General features: G+C 39.8%; 1 protein-coding gene across 1 annotated transcript in view; it reads right to left on the bottom strand.

The window, feature by feature from the left end:
* The window catches only part of ctnna2 (catenin (cadherin-associated protein), alpha 2), a 263,231-nt gene that overhangs the window by 14,502 nt on the left and 223,761 nt on the right, over nt 1-24,968 (bottom strand). The window lies entirely within an intron of this gene.

Genomic DNA, 24,968 nt, shown 5'->3' with positions numbered 1-24,968 from the left:
TTTACCACTGCAAGAGCGATCAGCTGTGGCATGGTCATATCTTATATATATAAATATATATATATATATACACTACCGTTCAAAAGTTTGGGGTCGGTACGATTTTAAATACTTTTAAAAGAATTCTCTTCTGCTAACCATGGCTGCGCTTATTTGATTAAAAATACAACAAAAATCAGTTATAGTTTTAAATATTATTCCAGTGTAAATCAGCTGTTTTCTGTGTGAATATATAGTAAAGTGTAATTTATTCCTGTGATCAAAGCTGAATTTTCAGCATCACCAGTGTCAGTGTCTTCAGTGTCAAATGATCCTTCACAAATCAGTATAATATGAGGATTTGATGCTCAAGAAACATTTATTATTATTATCAATGTTGAAACAGTTGTTGGTCTGTCAGTTGTACAGTTTTTTGTTTTTTTTTGGATTCTTTGATGAATAGGAAGTTCAAAAGAACAGCATTTGTTTGAAATAGAATCTTTTGTAACATTATAAATGTCTTTACTGTCCTTGATAAATAAAAGTATTGATTTCTTTCCTCCAAAAAATAAAAATAAAATTCTCACTGACCCCAAACTTTTGAACGGTAGTGTATATGTATATATACATAAGTATATTAGTACATATAAGTAATGTTTGAAAGGTTATTCCATTCAAATCAATGGAATAACCTTTCAACCATAAGTAAACAACATCTTACATACCTTGAGGGGTGTTTATAATGCTTTGGAGGAAGTCCCAGTTCACTTATACTGTGCACTGAAAGGATGTACTGTGCTGGCAATTCAAATGTGTATGTGTTTCAGTAAAAAATAAACAGACAAATACCTGGGCCATATCACCATCACTTTAAATAGGTGCAAACTATACAGCTTTGGGAAGTATAGGGGCATTATGTAATGATAATATCAAAAAAATGTTTAGCAGAAGAATAAATATGCTGTAGTATCTGAAGGCTGAAGGGAAAAATACTAGTGCTGTCAAACGATTAAAATATTTAATCGCGATTAATCGCATTAATGTCATAGTTAACTCGCGATTAATCGCACATTTTTATCTATTCTAAATGTCTCTTGATTTCTTTTTGTCCCATTATTTTTATTCATTTTAATGCTCTTATCAACATGGAAAAGTGGATCGGCTTGCTTTGTGCAAATGTTTTTTATTGAAAACAACAGTGGCATATACTGTGTTCAATTTCACACTAACATTCTCACTTGGAGCAAATAATCTCTCACACAATGTAACACTGTCCATCAATAAAAGGGTGAAAGAAATACTGACAGGTCCTGATATTGACGAGGGGGCGGAGAATTCGCATCAGCTGTGTGTGTGTGTGTGTGTGTGTGTGTGAGCTGAAGTGGTATTTCAGACTGGACGTGCTGCGATAACGATAGCTCAGTTCACAACGACAAAACACACAGATCACTTTGGTCTTGTCAATGGGACCATTTGGCAACTTTTTAAAAGTAAACTTTCCATTCAGAATCTTATTGGCATCCATTTCGGCGTCTTGCGCTCGTCATCCACTCAAAACGTAACGTTAACCTACTATTTGGCCGGCTCGCAAGCCCAAACGAGTGTGTGCGTCGTGCGACGAAGCAACAGAACGTCCTCGCGCGGCGCAAGCCATTGAAATGAATGGGTTTCATAGTGCATGCCGCGTCCTGTTGCAAAAGCATGTGAAAAAAACGACAAAGTTTGCTAGGCCAAAAAGACCGTTAATCGCGCGATAAAAAAATAACGCCGTTAAAATGGGTTTGCGTTAACGCCGTTAATAACGCGTTTAACTGACAGCCCTAAAAAATACAAGACTTGAACATAAAAACAAGTACAATCAATAAAAGCCAACATTGCCATAGTTGAAAAGTGAAATAAAGTCATATAAAACAAAACAGTATTTCAGCACCATGGACAGTTGCAGGTTTTTTTTTAAACGGTAACACTTTACTTGAAGGGGTGTGAATAAGACTGACATGACACCTTCATAATCATGACATGACACGTGTCATGAATATGAAGGAGGTTGTATGCATGTTTATGACAACTGACATTAAGTGTCATTTGCTCAATTATGACATTTTTAATGCAAATATGACATTGTTTGAGATGTCTTTCTTATGACACCTTGACATAAACCAATAAATCATAACCTGACAGTGTCTTTGTTATGACAACTTGACAGAAACCAATACATCATAACCTGTCAGTGTCTTTGTTATGACAACTTGACAGAAACCAATACATCATAACCTGTCAGTGTCTTTGTCATGACAACTTGACATTACTAAGACAACACAACCTGTCATAAATATGTCATAAACTTGACATAGCAGATTAATTATCAAACTTAAGAAACCACTTAGCTTTATGGGTTAACATTACATTAAACTGTCATGTGGTTGGTTTTGACATTGGCTGTCATGAGGCCATTATAACTGTGTCATGAATATTTTTCTTGACCTCAACTACAGTGGTACAAATTGAATTTGTCATTAAAATGTTATAATAATCCTGTACCACAGGATTAATTGTTTAAATCAACACCCTGAGCAACAGGATTTACACAACCATGCCAGTTAGAGCTTCAAACAAGACCACACTGGATAATGACCACTCGCTGCAGCCAACAAGCTCATAGAGCTCTCAGCTTCTAAATGACTGATCCTATTCAGAGGACATAAAGACCAGTGGCACCAACACAGTTGGATGACATCAGTTCCGCTTATATCCACTGGCACAAAGTGTGATGTTTGATTAGTGCGCCCTGTGTTCTAATGGACTGCTAAACTTGACAACTGATGCCTGTTTGCTCATGAAAAAAAATAAAAAATAAAGTTAAAAAAAATAAATAACAGAAAATGGACATTAGTGGCTGTGGAAATGCAAAGGTGATTTGTGTTGTCACTGTATTGTATTTGTAATTTTGGGGCTGTATAACACAGCAGACATGCTCACATGTCCAATGTAGAGTCTAAATCAAGTAAAATGAAATATACAATAATAATACCAATAAAAAAATATATATATATATAAAAACAATAATAATAATAATGAAATAAAATATGATAAAAAATGAATATATATATATAATAATAAAACAATAATAATAAAAAATAACATAACATAATAAAATAATTTAAAAAAAATGTGTTAACAGTTAATCATATAAGATAACAAATATTAATGTTAGTTATTGTTAACTTTGACATTTACTATTCTGTAAAATATCTATCTATCTTACTGTAAACTATCTATCTCTGTATCTATCTATCTATCTATTATCTATCTATCTATCTATTATCTATCTATCTATCTATCTATCTATCTATCTATCTATCTATCTATCTATCTATCTATCTATCTATCTATCTATCTATCTATCTATCTATCTATCTGTCTGTCTGTCTGTCTGTCTATCTGGTTATATTACCATATTCAGAGATGTGAGTTATTCAGAGATATTTGTGTTTGTGTATAAACAATTGCATCAGAGGCTGACAGACCACAGAGAGCTGACAGTGGTAATAGAAAACAAGTGACTGCCACAAACGTCTCATGAGACATGTGCAGCACTCCACATCTCTGAATCACACCCCTGTTCGCACTTCTCAACTACATCTTTCATATTATGCATGTGTCTGTACTTTCAAAACCTTCAGTTTTCAATGGAGTCAGCACAACCTGAGGTCAGATGACATACGGTACGCACTACCGGCGATTATTTACTCTTGACCAATTACTTGTGTTGACTGGAGGTTAATAACATAACCTGACCTCTGAACACATTTGACATGACCTGCTGACATCGTGAAACCTCAGCATTCTTTCCCTTATCATAGATTCTTTTGACGGATGGATGACCGGTGCTGCTCACTGAGATCCCTTTCATCTGAATATCCTATAACAAAACTGATGAAACGGCTAAACTAAATATCTGAACAAAGCTATTATTGTATTATATTATATTATATTAATTGCATTGGGGGGGGGGGGGGATTTTATTTTATTCTCTTCTCTTTGATTGGAGTTAAGATGATAAATGTTTTAAAATAATTAGTTGTGCCATAGCAAATCTAATCCCCCAAAATGAGTTACTAATTGGTTAAATTTATTTGACAACTGGGCATCCCAGCCAAATTGAATTTGCGTCAACCTCAGATTCAATACAATTATCAAGATAACATAATACAACTAATAAGCCTCATTCTAATTTTGCAAATTAATTCTAAATTGGAATGAAAACCTAATCAGCAACAGAAGTAGACCGCAAGGTTATCAATAACTAAGTTATCCGAAAGGGAAACTTCAGGTCAATGTTTGTGGCAAAATGCAGTGCTAAACAACCAGAGGAGAAAAAAAAAAAAAGCTTTAGGCTTGAATACCTTTGCAGGCACAAGACTATGTTTAGCTATATTTAGAAGACGGCACTAAGTGTGTTGAATGCAATTCCCCCCATTTACACTTTCTCTATCCCCTTGGTTTCGTGTCTTATCCGCTTGTCCCTGAGAAACCTATTACTGGCCTTTCCTGAGACGCCTGCAGCAAACAAAAGCAGAATCCATTCGGTTCAAGTCATGTGAATGTGAGTGAGCAGAGCATGAAAAACAAGGAAGAGGTTCCAGCATAAGACTGCAAATTCTGAGAAGTACTTAGCACCTCAAAGCATTCCTCAGCTATAGCCATCTCCAATTTCTTCGCAGCACAATTTTATGTACCACCTTTTATTACACGTCCGTGTTTAATGGATAATGTCATATAGCGCTCCTTCCAGCAGCTGTTTCTAAAGAGTGTTTTAGCAATACTGTCAAAAGGAGCATAATGTTTATAAGATATTTCAGACCAAGATCTAGCCAGCTGTTTGCCATAATCATAAATTGCTTTATACATTTCGCCATGCCAATGCCCACATTTTCTATCTTCTCTCTCTATAATATGCATTTTGAAGGACAGGCCGATTCCGAATGACTTTTAGATCAAAACAAGAGGAAAATAAGTGTGCTTATGTAAGTTTATGTAGATTATGGATGGATGGATGGATGGATGGATGGATGGATGGATGGATGGATGGATGGATGGACGGACGGATGGATGGATGGATACATTTTCACAACATTTAAGCACATTTTGAGTGAAACGACTCTGAATATATACTCTAAATATATAAAAATTAATCACCATTATTATTCATTATTATTATTGTTATATTTTATTTTATTGTTATTTTACTATACTATATATATGTATATACAAACTAGATACTATTTTAAATGTATGTATTTATGAATTTATGTATACTTTCTTTCTATCTTTCTTTCTTAGTGCAATATTGATTAATTTTCAAGAAAATAAAAGTCAAAATGCAAAGAATGTCATTGTCCAGAAAGGGCTTCACTGTCTTCAAGCAAAAAATATATATATAATTACTTCCTTTAGATTTAAGTGTGAAACATGACCAGGGAATGTTCTTGACAGCTTTCATAAGATTCCAGGGCCTGAATTTCGTTTTGGAAAATGGGGGGGAAATCCCCCCATAGATGATTCTCATGGGGGGGATTTTTTTTTTTGAGGGGGAGAAGGGGGGGGGGGGGGGCGGGGCATTATTTCCAAATAAAATTATTACATTTATCTTGCAGAAATGTTTAAGTAGCACAAATAAATACAATAGAATAAAGATACAAATAAAGATAATTAAAGAGAAAAGTTTTTCAATGGGTCTAACACTAGGCTAGTATTCATATACAGAAACTGAATAAAGTTATCAAATGGAAAATAACACTGGGTAGTATTTTAGTCCTGAATAAATTAAATGCATAGGCTATTAATCCTGATTCCTTTCATTTAAAGCTATCTTTTGTTGTTTTGACAACAAAATTAATGACAGACACATATGGCTGCCGTGACTTTAAGAGCTAGTGCACGGATCCTGTGTTTATTATACTTGCGTTGTATAATATGTTTTATGTTTTATGCTTAGGCCTATTAAAGACAAAACCGACTATGTTTAGAGTAGGCCTATAGCCTACTCACAAATACAAAATTGACAATTTTGCGCGTTAAAGCAATATAATCCGCGAAAAATAGTTACTGGCCAGCTGTTTTTGTAAATAATAATCTCTCAGAGAGCGCGCGAGCACTGATTAGTTTAAAATCGCTTGAATGTTCAAACTGGTAAGACTTAAAAAGACTTCAGTCACGATGCACTGCTGGCCCGATTGTGCAAGTGAATATTCCGTCATGTCCCGACCTTACAGTCTATGGTCCCGACTCCAAAACGCGAGTGTGTATTATCGCCGCAGCGCTTGATGCTTGCCTTGCACAACACATTATGAGAGAAGAGATAGAAGACGCGCGCGGCACCGCTGAACACTCACGCTGTTTGTGAAATAGCGTCTGGAAGATTGTTGTTAAAATAATGATTTGATTTGATTATCTGTGTGGATTACGATTGCGGGAATTTCCCGCATTATAAATGGGAGACCTGCGGGAATGCTTAGAATTATGCGCAATACCCGCAATCCCGCGCCGAAATTCGAGCCCTGAGATTCACCCAGACTGATTCCGTCAGTCTTTCATTCTCATGCTGTTTTTGCAAACAGAATTTGTGCATGTAAAAATGTCCACTCCCTATTAACATAACAAAACACTCATCTCACGTGCACACACTCCCACATAAATAAACATAACCTCCCACACACCACTAATGTGGATCAGAAAGCATGTTTTATCTTCTTATGACCTAAGCAAGCACACATTTCACCTTGATGATAGGAGCAGATACCGTAACGTTTCTGTCAGGATGTTAGCTGGCGGCACTGATGCATCCTGGGAGATGATGTACAACGTGCCGAAACCCGCGCCGCCTGCCTTCTGACGGCGAATGACAAAGAGCCTGAGGTGCTACACGCTAATGTGCGCTAGTAATTGCTAACGAGGGAGATCGGGGCGTGATTTATTTTCCAGTAATGAGCATCCATCCTTGCTATCTGCTCCCCACATTTAGCTTGAATTTCATCACCTTGAACTCCCTCAAACAAAAACATTCTTTCCCCATCTTCTCTCACTCAATCCTGTCTCAATGATTTAACAATCAGACACTGAGATTGCAAATTGGCTGCCGCAAGGCCCGTGGAGGGTGGGAAGAAAAAAACTTTAATAAATTCCCTCATGCCCTTGTTTGGCGGTGTATTCAAACCACTATTAGTGTCATATTTGTTTGCTAAACTCTGCCAGTGAGCTTTCAGAGGTAGATGTGAAGACAAATGACAGTATCTGCTCATTTTTAGAAAGTAGTTCCACTAATTCTGTACTTGACCCTCAATGGTTCATCAACAAAACACAAGGCCATTAGTCCCAGATGTACCACACCCCCTCCAACAAAAACAACTTAAGAGGACAGCTCAAAAATGAAATGTTTGAAATGAAATGGGCTGATGTGGTTGTGTATGATTAAAGGTCACATTTAATAATAGATTATCATTAAACGCTGTGTGCTTTAAAGCGTGCGAGTTACTCATCCTGCTCTAAGCAAGATGGCAGAATTCTGTGATTAATTTTGAGAAAATAAATAATTTAATTTAAAAAAATGAAGAGGAGAAAAGACATGCTTCATTTCCCAGTTGCCTGGGATTATTGCGTAATAGCACTATTGAAGCTACAGTGCTAATTAAGGCAATCAACCACAGGGGCGTTAGGTTGCCCCTCCCTGCCACTCTCAGAACAATAGCACATAATGGGGGTTATTTTACTTACTTGTCTTATTCTTGCATCAACAAGTCCAGATGAGACAGACAGAGTTGTACAGGGAGGATATGGAGTGATATTGCAGGTTAGGGCCTCTGAAATTGGTTAGCTGAGGATAGCTGAAGATCCCATGACACAGCACCAGGTGTCTGCCAAATCATTGCTCTTACACTTTTTACTCCAAGCACTGGCGGGACCGTTAAGATTAATTTTATTCATTAGGATTAGGTTTACTTAATATCTAATAACTAATTAATAATCACAATGATTTTAGTACTTAATTTGCTCTGTTTATCCAATTGATTTGTCCAATTGACTTGAACTGAAAACAAAGTTATCTTAACATTTAGGAAGTACGTAGAACTCGCCCCAAAATAGGCCATGTACAAAAAAAAATACCAAAAAAAAATATATATATATATATATTAGGGCTGTCAAACGATTAATCGCGATTAATCGCATCCAAAATAAAAGTTTGTGTTTACATAATATATGTGTGTGTACTGTGTATAATTATTTTAATACATAAATACCCACACATGCATGTGTATTTAAGAAATATTTGCATGTATATAGACTGAATGTAGCCTATATATAATGTATATTTTATATAAATATAAACATTTTATATATAAATAACATATTTTTCTTAAATATATACATGTGTGCATTTATATACAAAATAATTATACACAGTAAACACACATATATCATGTAAACACAAACTTTTATTTTGGATGCGATTAATCGTGATTAATCGTTTGACAGCCCTAAATATACAAAAATTCAGCCATCTTGCTTAGAGCAGGATGAGTAACTCGCAAGCGTTAAAGGATGGATGGATGGATGGATGGATGGAATGATGGATGGATGATACTATTTTGGTTACACTTTATTTAGTCCACATTAGACATTCTAAGTGAGTATATTACTTTTCTCTGACCATACGGGTATTTATTAGGGGTGGTTAATCTGTCTGATTTCCCGATTCGATTCGATTACGATTATTGAAGTCCCGATTCGATTACAGTCGATTTTCGATTATTAACGATGCTCGGTTAATGATTATTGATTTTCCATTTCACAACAGTAAATGAAAATACACTACAAAGTGATTGCAGTATTAAAAAAAGTCAGCTGCTGAATTACTTAACTCTTTTATTGAGTAACAACAACTCAAAGCACTTTCTGTGTTGTGTATGTAGCTTATGTTCTGTAGAACATGAATACATCACATTGTGTTGTGACTCATCAAGTTGAACTAAACAATAACAAATAAATGAAAGGCTTATTTCCTTTAGGAAGTAGATCAGAACCAACATACTGTAGAAATTGGACAATTTTCTTCTAGAAAGACAAGGTGTTGTTCAGGTGGAGGAAGACTGCAGGTTGCAGTCGAAACATGTCAAGGTAAAGAAAAAGTTTTCTCTACCTGAACACCTTGTCTTTCTAGAAGAAAATTGTCCAATTGAATCATTAAGAAGACAAAATGAACATTTTTGAACAGCTTACTGTAGCTTCAGCTTATATACTGTACTGTAGAACACAGTGACAAAATGCAACACACTAACTAGACAGGCCTTTATAATTTAGTGATATGTTGTTCTTTGAGTGTAGGCCTAGAGTCTCTAATCTCTAAAAATCTCCAAATGCTCGACGTGAAACTGCGGTCTTCCGTCCGACCTTTTACTATCGTGTCAATTGATTTTGATATGCGCGAGGGAGGGAGAGACCAAGACAGCGCTCGTGTTGTTTGAAGACGTGAGAGTGCGCGCGCGCGGCCGGGGCTCTCTCTCTCTCTCTCTCTGCTCGCGGCTGTCAAGCGCAGCAGTCATTTTTTTCTACATCACTCACCGATCAAAAAAGGCTTTGGCGGGACAAAAATGTGCTTCGGTGGCTATATGAAACGTGTCATATGGCTTCTCATATTTGTCGTGTTTTCCGAAATATTTTAGTTTTATTCCACAAAGCTTACAAATAGTGTGGCTCTTGTCCAGCTAATTTTCCCCCTTCAACTTCACAGAAACCAAAATATTTCCACACGTCAGCTTTTAACGAGGGGGGTGTTTGGATATCGCGCTCAGTCATCGCGTCTGTTATGTGCACAACACAGACGGTCCGGGCACTGCACTTCCGCGCTTCAGAGTTCCGTCAATATATTACGTTATTATAAATATATATATATATATATATATATATATATATATATATATATATATATATATATATATATATATTTTTTTTTTTTTTTTTTTTTTTTTTTTGAAAATCGATTTTTGACATTTGCGAATCGATTCAGAATCGTCCACGTCCGCATCGCGATGCATCTAAGAATTGATTTTTTCCCCCACCCCTAGTATTTATGTGTGTATGCAGAATTAGACTATAGGGACAATTTTTTGTTGTGTTTGATTAGGCTATATTCATTGTCTGAATGTTGGACTTCTCCTTAATGTGTCCTACCTGACCATTAATATTATTTGAAAACTAAAACCATGTCTGTCTTTCTCACTCTCATTCCTCATGATCTCTTTCTATTCTTCATCTCAGTTCACTCCTCAAAGAGCTTCTCAGAAAAGAAATATGCACATTGCGGTTGCCAGGTTGAGTGTAATGGTGCAAAAAGCAGCAAAGGCCTCTTTCTATTTAGATAACGCATATGCACTTAAGCCCCCTGCACTGTCACACACAGTGAACGCTGCCATAAAGCACAGACAATTAAACAACACAGCAGGAGGCCATCGATCGGTCACTGTAGAAGCTTCTTGGATTCATTAGTGCTTCTTAAAAGACAATTACCCCTGCAGTGGCCCTTCTATGGCAGAGATTAGGGCCACAGTAAACGGTCATGATCCCTTTATGTTCATGAACTGAGTCTGGGAACCAAGACTCCGGGTGCTTTAATGACATGACCATGCTTACAATTAATTCAGCCCAAACCACTCAACATACAGATTCAATTCAAAATGTTGTAAATATATTTCAGCTCTGTACACAACGCCTCTTTTGGTGACATTATTATAATATATCTCACGATTATCATAACAGTTTTAATTCATTCATTCATAAATAAATAAATGCATCTTGGGACCCAATTCTGTTCCACTCACGAAGACTTCGACAATTCCCATGGAGTACTGAGTTATATGACCCATAATGCCCTGCTTTTAGCACTTTTACATTGAGACATTGCACTTCAAGTTCATGTTTTGCTAAGTGTAATGATTCACAAGCGCAAGGAAGGCGGCGACTCATCTGAGAGAGAACTTAACAGAAGTACTTTGCTTCCGAAAGGCATTCTGCCTTTTGCTCCACTGGCTCAAAGATGAGCGTGATTTCAAGTGGAAAAACACAACGAGACGGGCTGCCGCGCTGTTTACAGTGGGTATTAGGGCGTAAAAAAAGCTAAAGAATTAGGCAGAAGGGGATGAGTGGATGGGGATCTATTCATTTTTCAAGGCGTTTTAACTTCTGCGGGTGAACAATCGAACGAGAGGGGGGAGAATGCAGCACACGCAGAGCGAGTGAAACTTATCACTAGCTTTTTATTCCGTGCATACCTGTTGAACAGCTGGGGATAACATTAATATTTATAGAAACCAAAGACCAAGGAGGATTTACCGTACTTTTAAAATCCATTTTCCCCGCTTAATGCCATTATCAAGCTCCCACTTCCGTCTTTCTTTCTTTCAGAGGCATTAATATCAGTTACTTACTGCTGTACTGAACCGAAAGGTTCGGAATCTGGTGGCTGGAAGAAAACAAGATAGTGAACTAATACCCTCCTTTACATATTCCCTTTTTTTTCTTTTTTTTTTTAATCCTGTTGTGCAGGGGAGCAAACACAGGTCTTTTTCAAGTATACAAAATGCATTTCAATGCAGGCATTATAAAGTATGCACATACATTAATATGGTACTGTCTTTAGTGTATACTACTACTACTACTACTGATATCCTTTAATAATTATTATTAGTAGTATTATATACTTAACCCTTGTATGGAGTTCGGGTCTGTAGGACCCATTTTCATTTTTTTATCAAAAGAAAATGATATGATTAATTATTTTTTCAAACTCAGACTCATTGGCCTTGGCTCATTTTCTGTAAAGAACATATATCAGAACACTGTACCGTCTGCTCTCACATTCCAGCACATTTTACCCTCTGTCTTGTGGGAACCAATATTTATTTTCTCTAAATTGGGGGCAGGACACAATAAATTTAGCTTTGACAGTGTGGTTGCTTATCACAACTGATCAAGATGGCCAAAAGATTCGCTGCTTAGAGGGCCTTGCAATTGATTTAGGAAGAGAGAGAATATTTTGATGATGTAGAAGAATAGAGGAATGATGATGCAGCCATCATGAGGAGGATTCAGGAGGAGGATGCTGGTCCCACATCCACCCGACCTACAGAACCACCATCTGCAGAGCCTGAAGTAAGTGTGTTATGCTGTTACAGCATATGTCTGACACTCATGCCTTGCAAGAGAGAGAGAGGGTGTTAGTAAAATTCCTGATCTTTTCAATATTCTAGGTTGCGGCCAGCAGCAACAAAATGAAGTGCTGCGAAGTGTGTGGACCCAAGATGGACAGTAAAACACAATATACATGGATCAAGTGCAAGAAGTAGATACTGTATGCAACATACACACAGTAAAACTCTGCCCCACATGTGTTGTACAGGCTGGTATGTAAAGGGAATGTGTTCAACAGGGCTGATGTGTCGTCTAGAATCTAGATTACTGTATGTGTTCAGCTTGTGTTGTGTAAACTAACCTGAATGGGTTAAATTTCTAATGGAGTTCAAATAAATAATAAATACATAGTCATGAAAAACCTTGCTTCATTTGTAAATTTGTTGAATTTTTAGACTCATATCTTGATCTTTTTTTTAATTATATTTTATTAAAAAACAAACAAAAAATGAGTAGCACTTTAATTCTTAAATGTGATCTAACAAAGGTAAAGATAAAATATTAACCATATATGTGGTTTATATTGCTTGTAATTTGGATGAAGTAAACATCTGTTGAGTATTTTAACATAAAAGTTTGATTGTGTTGAATTTAAAACCCCAAAAATGCAGCGGGTCCACCAGACCCACAAACACTGGCTGAATAACAAAAATATGAACTGTAGTGTTTTTTAAATTTTTAACAAGGGTTAAATACAGTTATAATTACAATTTCATACAGTTCATGTGTGTGTGTGTGTGTGTGTGTGTGTGTGTGTGTGTGTGTGTGTGTGTGTGTGTGTGTGTGTGTGTGTGTGTGTGTGTGTGTGTGTGTGTGTGTGTGTGTGTGTTCCATACATCAGCTTTTACTTGTTTTACATTTACAATGCTCACAACACAGATTATTTCACAAGGCAGTTGCTCTTTCTGTGATGATCAAAAATTCATTGAACACGCAAAAGAAACCACATAAAAAACCATGTGATCAATTAAAAGAACCGAGAGACAGTCATGCTCCCCATAAACAAATGGCAAACACAGGGAGAAGGAAGAACGGAGAAGGGAAGAGAAGAGATATAAATTGTATTCTGCATGGCAGTTGCCAGTATTGATGTAGTTTGTCAAACAGGCAGGCTAGTTGAACAGTGCAGAAAAGTAATTTGCCGCAGTCAGTAGGATAATAATAAAATGCAGTCCACCAATTGACACAATTACCATACCTTCCTAGTTCAGCCCGTCACACACCTCCACAACCCTTCACGGCGTGTGTGAAGCCTTTAAAATATTCATACAATACTGTTCAAAAGTTTAGGGTCGATGAGTTTTTCAAATATATTTCTGAATGTCTTCTATGCTCACCAAAGCAACATTTATGTGTTCAAAAATAAAGTAAAAACAGCCGAATTGTGTTATATTATTACAATTTAAAATAAATTATATAGCCTATATATATATATATTTTTTTTTTTTATGTAATTTATTCATGTGATGCAAAGCTAAATTTCAACTCTTCAATGTTACATGATCCTTCAGAAATCATTCGTATATGCTGATTTAGTTCTCAAGAAACATTTCTTATTATTAACAACATGGAACACTGACTATAACTGTAGTGTACTGAGGTATTACTTATTGGTCCAAAAAACTACCCACAAAACCTCTTACAATACAACTTTAATTTAGAAGGATGTCCTGTTACTTTATCCACTACAGTAAAAGACCTGGGTGTTATACTAGACCGCAACTTGTCTTTCGAAAATCATATTTCATATGTTACAAGAACACAGCCTTTTTCCACCTTAGAAACACTGCTAAGCTACGTAACATGCTATCTGTTTCTGATGCGGAAAAGTTAGTTCATGCATTCATGACCTCGAGACTAGATTACTGTAATGCTTTATTAGCTGGTTGTCCTGCATCCTCAATAAACAAGCTACAGTTAGTGAAGATCGAATGCATTAATATTATGAACAGCAGCTATGCTAATTATTTCCCATCTGCTTTTCTGCTGTTATCTATAGCGTTCGTCAGCTCCAGTTTGTATCCAGCCTCTCACGGAGACTTCAGATGCCCCAACACCTGCGATGAGATGACTAAACGCCTGTGAAGAGACGACTCGACGCCTGTGAAGAGACGAGTCAGCGCCGGCGATATGTTATACCCTAAATTAATACATGATTAACTAACTGTATTTTTCTAAGTACATTTCTGAAATGCACTTTCTGTAAAGCTGCTTTGAAACAATATGTATTGTGAAAAGCGCTATAAAAATACATTTGAATGGAATTGAATTGAATTGTAGTGTACATATTTGTAATAGATATATCTACAGTCTAAAGTTTGGATGTGTCTGTCATTAGTTAAACATCTTATTCTCATGTCTTAATGCTTAGACTCCTATGCTATAAAATCCTCTGCTGACAGTATGTGAAAGACGCCCATTAGCCTGGCATTAAACATATTATTCCAGCGTATCACCGAATACAGTCTAATGAAGCCGTTTACACAATCAGCTATTAAAAGCTCCCAAACTGGGGCTCCAGTCTCCCGCAGATGTTCCCACTGGGCTTAGCGACGGCTTCCTAATTTCTCACTGTAGCTTAACTAAGACTGGAGTCCAAAAAGCACATAAAGACCCCAGCTGCCACCAAGATGTTTCCATCTCTACTGTTTAATTACACATCTAACAAACAATTAATGAGATCAATCAAAGGGGTGATGTGAAAAGTGCCACTAGGGCTCAGAGTGGGGAGGCTGAGAAAGAAAGAAAGAAAGAAAGAAAGAAAGAAAGAAAGAAAGAAAGAAAGAAAGAAAGAAAGAAAGAAAGAAAGAAAGAAAGAAAGAAAGAAAGAAAGAAAGGGACACTAACAGGGCTTTCTTGAGGCTAAAGACGATTTAATAGATCTCACAAGCTGCGGAATAATTAGGTCGGTTAAGGTCAGTTCTCTAGAGAACAATGTGTAGCGATTTAGCCTTGAGCCTATCTAGTTTTCACAGGTTTAAGTGGCTGATAACAGGATCCATTTGTATGTGTATGTGTGAAATTAAAGCAAAAAAAATGTTTGTCCTTTGAGACACCTAAAACGTCCCACTCTGTTCAAACGACTTGATTTGCACAGCAGATGAAGAGCCCATCAAAACGTCCCCTCAAACACATGTCCAGCATTACGACCGTCTACCTCACTCCTCTGTTTTCATACTCCTATTTCCTCCTGCCAGATAACAATCATATTTGTTATTCATGCATTCTCTCTCTCTCTCTCTCTCTCTCTCTCTCTCTCTCTCTCTCTCTCTCTCTCTCTCTCTCTCTCTCTCTTCTTCCTATTACAGGGTTTCTGCAGGTTTCAGTAAGTCAAATTTAAGACCTTTTTAAGACATTTTAAAACCATTAAGATTGAAATTTAAGACCTACACGACGCATTATCCAAGTTAGATAGATGGTTACCTCGGAATCATCTATCTATCTATCTATCTATCTATCTATCTATCTATCTATCTATCTATCTATCTATCTATCTCTATCTATCTATCTATCTATCTATCTATCTATCTATCTAGGATTATCTGATGTGTGTGTGTGTGTGTGTGAGAGAGAGAGAGGGAGAGGTTGATATTGTTTTATTAGAAAATTGTACTTTTGCATATTATACTGTAAAAACACAATTATTGTTGATTTTAGTTGATCATAGTTGATCATAACTAGAGAGGAAATTATGAGATGATTAAAGTGACCAAAATTATGACGGTTATCACAGAATCCTGTTCAAAAAGTACTAATACTACAGAATGAAGTCAATTCAACAAGTTGTATGTCGAAAAACAGCAAATAACAAATTGATTAGCATCAATATGCACTTTTTAAAAATGATGGCCAGATTTTAAAAGAGTGTCTTGCAACATGTTATCTACTAACATGTACAAGTTCAAATTAAGTTTTGACAAAAAAGGTTTTATACAAAGAAAAACGTCTCGGGTTATGACTATAACCCTTGTTCCCTGAGAAGGGAACGAGACACTGCGTCGAGAATCGACACTTTGGGGACGCTCCCTAAGCGTGCGCCTCTGAAGTATGAATGAAACTAATCCAATCCTGATTGGTGTTGCGTCGTGACGTAACATGTGACGGCATACCCGGAAGTATAAAAGTGACACTGTCACAACACACACTAGCCTCGCGATGAAGCAAGACGCTCCAAGGCCTCAAGGGGCGTGGCAGAACGACGCAGTGTCTCGTTCCCTTCTCAGGGAACAAGGGTTATAGTCATAACCCGAGACGTTCCCTTTCGAGGGAACTCTACACTGCGTCGAGAATCGACACTTTGGGGAACGAGTGCCCACTAGGCCACGCACCGAATAGGCCTGTCCCGGAGTGAAACTGTTTAGGCACTCAGCAAGGACTGAGCACGTGTGTGCCAGGCGTACTAGGAAGGTGGAACCTAATAAAAGTATGTGGAGTAGCCCAACCGGCTGCCTCACAGATCTCCTGTAGAGGAACTCCCGAAAGAAGGGCCCTAGAAGAAGCCATGCTTCTAGTTGAGTGAGCCCGCACGGCTAAAGGTGAAGGCAAATCGCGCACCTTATAAGCCTCAGTAATAGCCTGAACAATCCAAAAACTAATAGTTTGCTTGGATGCCGGGAGCCCCTTCTTAGGTGACCCAAAACATACTAATAATTGGTCCGACCTTCTCCAAGAAGAGGACCTCTCAAGGTACACCCTTAAAGCTCTGACGGGGCAGAGCAAATTAAGCTTCTCTTCTTCTGCCGACACATGAGGTGGAGGATGGAATGCCTGAAGAACTGTAGACCGAGCCGTATTCGATACTTTAGGCACGTAGCCCGGACTCGGGTGCAAAAAAGCTTTACTCTGCCAGGGGCAAACTCCAAGCAAGCTGGTGTACCAGGGCTTGGAGATCTCCCACCCTCTTAAGTGAGGTAATAGCTAAGAGAAAAACCATTTTCAGCGTTAAGTCCTTAGGCGAAGCCGACTGTAGAGGTTCGAAGGGGGCCATGGACAACCCTTCCAGAACTATTGCCAGGTCCCAGGCAGGAACCCTGGACCTGGTTGCCAGTCTCATCCTCCAAGTACCACGGAGAAAACAAATGACCAACTGGTGCCTCCCCAGAGGCCCATCACTTAAAGGTGAGTGGAAAACCGCAATGGCAGCCACGTACACCTTAAGCGTGGAAGGGGAGAGACCCGCAGAGAAACGATCTTGAAGAAACTCCAGAACTGAAGCCACCGGGCAGTTAACTGGGTCCAACTCATGTTCTCTACACCAAGTGAAAACACATTCCACTTGAGGCCATATAATCTCCTAGTAGATGGAGCCCTAGAGCTAAGTATGGTTTCAACTACTCCAGCTGATAGACCAGCATTTAGGTACTGAACCCCCTCAGAGGCCAGACCCACAGCTTCCACAGCTCTGGGTGAGGGTGGAAGACTGTGCCCTCTGCCTGAGACAACAGATCCCTCCTCAGAGGAATCTGCCATGGCGAAGCTATCAGGAGTGATATTATGTCTGAAAACCATACTCGGGTCGGCCACCTCGGGGCAACCAGAATGTAGACTGATGCCCTCTTGACGGACCCTCTCCAGGACTCCCGGGAGCAGAGCGATCGGGGGAAATGCGTACAGGCGAAGCCTCGGCCAGGCCTGTACCATGGCATCCAACCCCAGTGGGGTTGGATGTGTGAGGGAGAACCAAAGTGGACAGTGGGACGTCTCTCGAGACGCAAACAGATCCACTTCCAATGGTCCAAACCTCTCCCATACTGACTTCACCACATCTGGATGAAGTCTAAATTCCCCGGGCCTCAGCCCCTGCCTCGACAGGATGTCTGCTCCCTGATTCTGAACCCCCGGAATATACATTGCTCTGATAGAGAGTATTTTCCCCTGGGACCAAAGAATGATCTGATGCGCCAGTCTGCACAGAGGGCGCGATCTGAGTCCCCCTTGTTGGTTCAGATAAGCTACCACAGACGTATTGTCTGATCGTACTAAGACATGGTAACCATTAATGTCTGGGAGGAAGCTCCTCAAAGCCCTGAACACAGCCATCATCTCTAGACAGTTTATGTGCCAAGAATGATGATGGTCCTGCCACAGACCCCTGGCCAAAGCGGCCGTCCATGACCGCGCCCCAACCAGTGAGGGAGGCGACTGTCGAAACGGTTTTCCGGCGACATGACGCTCCCAGCACTGGCCTGTGGGATAGGAACCAAGGTTTCTTCCAAATTACCAGAGAACGAAGGCATCTGCGCGTAACTCTGACTATCCGGAACAGATTCCCCTTGAGGGAAAAAACCCTTGGCTCTCAGCCACCACTGAAGGGGCCTCATGTGTAGAAGGCCCAAATGTATAATGTTGGATGCCGCTATCATGAGGCCCAGCAGTTTTGAAACTGCTTTACAGTGATGGCCTGGCCTAGCTTTATCCCGGACACCATGGCCAGGATGGATTCGATACGAGCAGGAGACATACGTGCCTGCATTGTAACCGAATTCCATTTCATGCCCAGAAGAGCAGTCTTCTGAGCTGGTTCCAACACATAGTGTTGAGTCTCAACCCCCGATTCTAATCTTGACCAAGGACGACATCTCAATGCCGAACTGCCATTCCTCGAGACTGGGCCAATAAGAGCCAGTCGTCGAAGTAATTCAGTGTACGGATGCCCTGAAGCCTCAGTGGAGCCAGAGTCGCATCCATAAACCTACACATGAACATGCGGGGAGAGAGTGCTAGGCCGAACGGAAGAACCCGATCTAAGAGAACCAGCCTCTCGAGACTGGCCTCTGGTGGTTTCCGAGCACCCTTCTCGACTGCCTGAAGCGGAAGACCGGCAGGCTGTAGTCGATACGGTTTTCGTAACCATAACTGATGCTCGTTTTTTTTTTTTTTTTTTTTTTAGGAAAAACGACGCATAGTGCGTTCGCTGGAAAATGATGCGGCCCGAAGCGTCATAGACGGCGGGCAGTACACATCGTTTCCGGGCCACGCTGCAAGAACCACATCCGATCCAGCCTCTCCAGACTGGTCTCTGGTGGTTTCCGAGCACCCTTCTCAACTGCCTGAAGCGGAAGACCGGCAGGCTGTAGTCGATGCGGTTTTCGTAACCATAACTGATGCTCGTTTTTTTTTTTTTTTTGAGGAAAAACGACGCATAGTGCATTCGCTGGAAAATGATGCGGCCCGAAGCGTCATAGACGGCGGGCAGTACACATCGTTTCCGGGCCCCGCTGCAAGAACCACATCCGATCCAGCCTCTCGAGACTGGTCTCTGGTGGTTTCCGAGCACCCTTCTCGACTGCCTGAAGCGGAAGACCGGCAGGCTGTAGTCGATACGGTTTTCGTGACCATAACTGATGCTCGTCTTTTATTTTTCGAGGACAGACGACGCAGAGTGCGTTCCCTGGAAAATGATGCGGCCCAAAGCGTCATAGACGGCGGGCAATACGCATCGTTTCCGGGCCCCGCTGCAAGAACAACATCGGTTGCCCTGCAACTGAGTGGACAGCCCCAACATTTAGATCTACCATGCCAAACCAGTCCTCGGATCTGATTTGGTTTCCGATAATGGAAATTGTAAGCCTTTTGAACCTGGATCTCCTCAAAGAACAAGTCAATAGCCCTAGATCTAAAATTGGCCTCAGTCCAACATCCTCCTTTGGAACTAAAAAGTACCGGCTGTAACACCTGGACTTTCTATCTGGTAGGGGAACACTCTCTATGGCCCCTTAACTCCAGTAGAGTCTGTACCTCTTGTTCCATAACCCGAGCCTGTTCTGGAACCCCTGCGGTCGGTACGACCCCAACAAAGCTGGGAGGTCGGTAACCGAACTGCAGTCCGTACCCATATTTAAAAATATTCAGGACCCATAGAGATAATTGGAAGGCGTTGCCATTCTACAAAATCTACTAAGGGAACCAGCCCCTTGGGACCGGCCTCGGGTGTTTCTCGAGCACTATTCTCGACTTCCTGAAGCAGATGACCGGCAGGAAAAAGTCTAGAAAAATTTTGTGATCATAGTCGGTGCCCGGTTGCAAGCTCTTGGGGTGAACGCCACGGTGTGCGTTCGCTGGAAATCGATGTAGCCCGAAACGTTCAAAAACGGCGGGACAACATATATAGTTTTATATATATATATATTTATTTATATATATATATATATATATTTATTTTATTTATTTATTCATAAACCTGTCGACGATAGAAGTTACAGCGTCGGAGAACAGGCCAGAATGTGATAGCGGAGCGTTCAGCAGAAAATATTTGTCTTCCCTTTTTTATACCAGACAAATTAAGCCACTGATGTCTCTCAACCATCATAACTGCTACAATAAGCTATGGTACGTTTAGTGCCATTATACGCCTGTAAAATCGTCTTAGAGTACAGGTGAAAAAGAGTGTTTTTTGTTTGTTTGTTTGTTTTTTTCCCGGAGAGTTCTTATCTCTTTATTTGTAAGATTGGGGAAAAACAGTTAGCCCGGCACTGAGGTTGTGACCTGTGCTGCAGGAATCATCAAGCTTGCTTTCACTTGCGTTCCTTGCTCATCATGTGGCCAGCTAATGTTAAGTCTGGCCACAGCACGAGTCACAACCTCTACCAGCTCCTCATAGCTTTGGCCGTGAACTGGCGCGCTCAAATCACGGTCATCCGCATCAATACTGAGCACATCCACTTCCTCGGAAGCAGAGAGCTCAAGCATTGGGACCTGATCGTGGGCAGGAGAAGCCGCGATGCGGGCTCCTGTACCACTCTCAGGGGCTACGGGATCCTCAGACGAAGAATGAGAAAGTGCCGCAGCAGTCTCATTCTCATCTGTAAGATCCCGCTGCGAACCCCGCGATCTCAATCGTCGCGCCGCCTCAACGGACGCGGGACCAGAACCGTGGGGAACGCGAGCCTGACCGTGCTCATCAAAGCACGCCAGCCGGGAGCGCAGCACTCTAATAGGAAGTGCTTCACAGTCTGCACAAACAGCTCCCTCAAGAGCTGCTTGTGCATGCTGTGCTCCCAAACAATTCACACACAAAGCATGTGTGTCCCCACCCGTAATAAAACGAGGGCAAGGATGCACACATCTTTTAAATTGTTCGCTGGCCATTCTGATCAACTGATTGACAAACAACACCAAATAAGACAGACAGTTTCAACACAGAGCGCTTGCTGAAGAACGAAAGCTAGTGTGTGTTGTGACAGTGTCACTTTTATACTTCCGGGTATGCCGTCACATGTTACGTCACGACGCAACACCAATCAGGATTGGATTAGTTTCATTCATACTTCAGAGGCGCACGCTTAGGGAGCGTCCCCAAAGTGTCGATTCTCGACGCAGTGTAGAGTTCCCTCGAAAGGGAACCTCATATTTCAGCCTTTAAATATTTTTATAAAAAGAATGAGTCAAAAAAGATCAAATTACTGACATTTACAAATTAGCTTATGTTTATTAGTAGTGTTTGGGGGCACCCCCCATCCTTCATGTTGACGGAGCTTTCAATGTTGTTATGGAAAGGGGTGATTGGTTGGTTCCTGTCACATGACCTGCGGTGCTTTTGCGGCATTCTGAAAACTTTCGATTTTTGTCATCTCGTTGCGCCTGGTAAAAAAATGAACGCGTCACTTCATTTATGTGCGCGCTTGCCGTGCGACTACATTTGAACAAACTTAAGCGCGTAACAGTCGCGATATGTGAACGCCCTCTGGCGAGCTAGCTCATATCAAGCCACGAGCTACTGGAGCACGCGAGCGACGTGTTGGAGACCCCTGCTCTAGGGCTCCGCTTTGTCGGCTACAACTCGATGCTTATTTGCTACTTTGTAATAACTTTCTGCAGCCAGCGTTTATGGAAATGAACGAGGGTAAACACTTTTTTAGACCTGACTAAATGAAATTTAAGGCCTAGGATGAAACTCTGGCCGTTTTTAAGACTTTTTAAGGCCTTAAATTTAAAGTCCAGAATTTTAGACTTTTTAAGACTTTTTAAGACCCCGCGGAAACCCTGCTATTAGAGGTTGTTGTGGTCAAGGATTTTTCTCAATCCCTTGTAGAGATCTGAAGTGAATTTGCTCCAAGGCTGATACTTTTACAAGCAAACGAACAAACAAATACATGTGTGCAATATTCAATACTGATTAATGAGGATGTGAAATTTTTGCAAGATTTTTGATGGTTTCTCATGGTAAAAAGGTGAGTTTATTAACACTAGTTTATTCATTTTATATGCTTTAGACATGTACAACATCCGTGTTTCACATCATTATTGGTTTATTTAACAATAGAATTGTGTATATGCGACATCATTGTGTGATTATGTAAATTAACTCATGTATTTATATTTGAATTGTTTTTTATGATTTCAATTGCATTTGTAAAAATAAAATTGTTTGGGGGTCAGTAAGATATATTTTTTTCAATAATAAATAAACTAATATTCCATAAAGACACATTAAATACATTAAATTGATCAAAAGCGACAGTATGAATGTTAAAATATTGTTTATTTGTTTTACTTTCTATTCTTTAAAGAATCCAGTTTTTTTTCCCTAAATGTTTCTGAAGGATCATGTGAAGGAATACATTAAAGTATATTAAAATAGAGAATAGCTATTTTAAATTGTAATAATATTTCACAATATTAAATTTTTTACTGTATTTTTGATTCAAAAACAAAAAAAAAATATCTTACTTACCCAAAACCTTTGAACGCTATAGTGCAATTATTTATGCTAAAAGGAATGTGTTAAATTGACAGTACAAATCTAAAAAGTAAATTCTTCTGCTTCAGAGCGGTCATATAGAGGGGTTTCACGACGCGTCATCAATCCGGAAGTCGGCCATTTTGGAGGCACAGAATGTAAATAATGCCACTGAACTGAATGGACTCGCAAATTTGGCTGATTATTGCTGCTAAAAATGGTCGAGTTTTGGTCTGTACCAATCAGTCACATCGGGAAAAAACATGTTGAGTGCTATAGACAGTCAAAAGTTAAAGAAAAGAGTGCAAAAACTGATGAAAGAAGGCGTTTGTGGTTGAGAGAGGTACAGCATCAGCTACATGTGTAAATGAAGCGTTGACTATGGCTAAAATGTTGACGTATTAACTATGGCTACATTCACACTGTCAGACCAAATCCGATGATCTTTGTATCAAATTGAAATCTGATCTAAAATGATGTCCACACTGTGTATCGCAACTGTTCAGATCCGACGTGTGTGTGTCCATGCATGTTATTTGGTAATATGGCAATGACTTTGCGTTGATGGAGGGGGTTGCATTTGCAATATAATGTTAGATGTTGTCTTATTTAAATGTTACAACATGGAAATGTGTAGCCGGCGCGCTGGACTACTGGAGGCTGGTATGTAGCCTACTGCTTTTTCCCCACGCTCGTCTGCGCCGGTTTCAGAAATAATACTTTTCTGCTCGTCCGGCAATTTGCAACAACACAGCATTGTTTCGGCAGTGACTTTCAGCATGTTTCCTATAAATGACGTTTGCATTTTAAGACATACCACGCGAAATCCGATCGTTCAGACTGAGGCTGATGTCCTGATATGTGATTTGAATAGGATTTCAAACCACATATGGATGTAACTTGAAACGGATTTTATGTGCTTTTTTGGACTGACAATCTGAACGTATCCTATGTCGGGATAATAAATAGATGGAAGAATTGCAGTAATGTTACGTGCTAGAGAAGCTAACTCGTTCGGATCTTTACCACATATTAACTTTAGTTTGTCAAAATGTTGCGCTCTCTCCTGCTTCCCAAGTCCTTCTCTATATGATTTCGCACCTACCACGTGTTTTTTCCGTGGTTTATTAGTGTAACAATGTGTTCAGTAGTACATAAACAGTGCAATCCATGCTGTTGTTTACATCCGAGTGCCTCCATAATGGCCGCGCATCCGGGTTACCGCCCAGAACGTGACGTTGGTGAAACCCCTCTATATATGCACTTACACATTAATCAGAGTTATAAACTCAAACATTTTCTTGCTTATAGGGGTGTGACGGTTATTATATAACCGTGAGACCGACGGTTATAGTTGAACACCGTCATTAGAACTCTATAACCGCCAAAACCGTGCTATTAAAATATTTTTTACAAAAAAAATTTTATCATAGAGAATGTTTAAATACTAATATCAGCTTAAGAGGGAAATGGAGGCTGCTACTGCTGGAGATGATTCGGGAGAGGTCTGTGCACCTTTACCGATCAGAGCGCGCGCTGACACGGAGTAAAGCCTTGTTTATACTCGATGCGTCCGCACGATCGCGAAGGTGCGCGGCAAAAATGACGCGTTCGGTGCGCAAGACCGGCAAGACCCCATTTGGCTTGGCTGTGTGTTTATATCTATGGGCTGTGTGCACGGCTTTTTTTTGTAACAGCGCGCGCGGCGCCGCGTCCGAATCATAGACTTCAAGCCGAATCTGCCGAGCATGCACGTCTCACCGCACCGGCACGCAGTTTGCGCGTCTAAATGGCAAAGTTCATTCCAAAGTTTTTTCGTTAAGGTTTTGTTACTGTGTGTGACTTATTAAAAAAAAAAGCACGTTCATTGCAACGTTTGTTTGTTTTGTTAGTTAAGGATTTGTTTACTGTGTGATACATTTAATGGAAAGCACATTCACTTCTAGTTGTCTTGCTGTTCATGTTAAATAAACGTAGAGCCAGTAGCTAATCAGTGTCTGCTTGTTTATTCAAACTAAGTTGTCCTATAACAGACGAACAGTTATTCAACCCCCCCCCCACGACGGTT

Source organism: Rhinichthys klamathensis, unplaced genomic scaffold (assembly GCF_029890125.1).
Source record: "Rhinichthys klamathensis goyatoka isolate OS25496 unplaced genomic scaffold, OSU_Roscu_1.1 h1tg000069l_1, whole genome shotgun sequence".
In the NCBI taxonomy this organism is placed as follows: domain Eukaryota; kingdom Metazoa; phylum Chordata; class Actinopteri; order Cypriniformes; family Leuciscidae; genus Rhinichthys; species Rhinichthys klamathensis.
The sequence above is the reverse complement of the archived record's forward strand: the minus strand, read 5'-3'. Positions and strand labels throughout refer to the sequence as shown.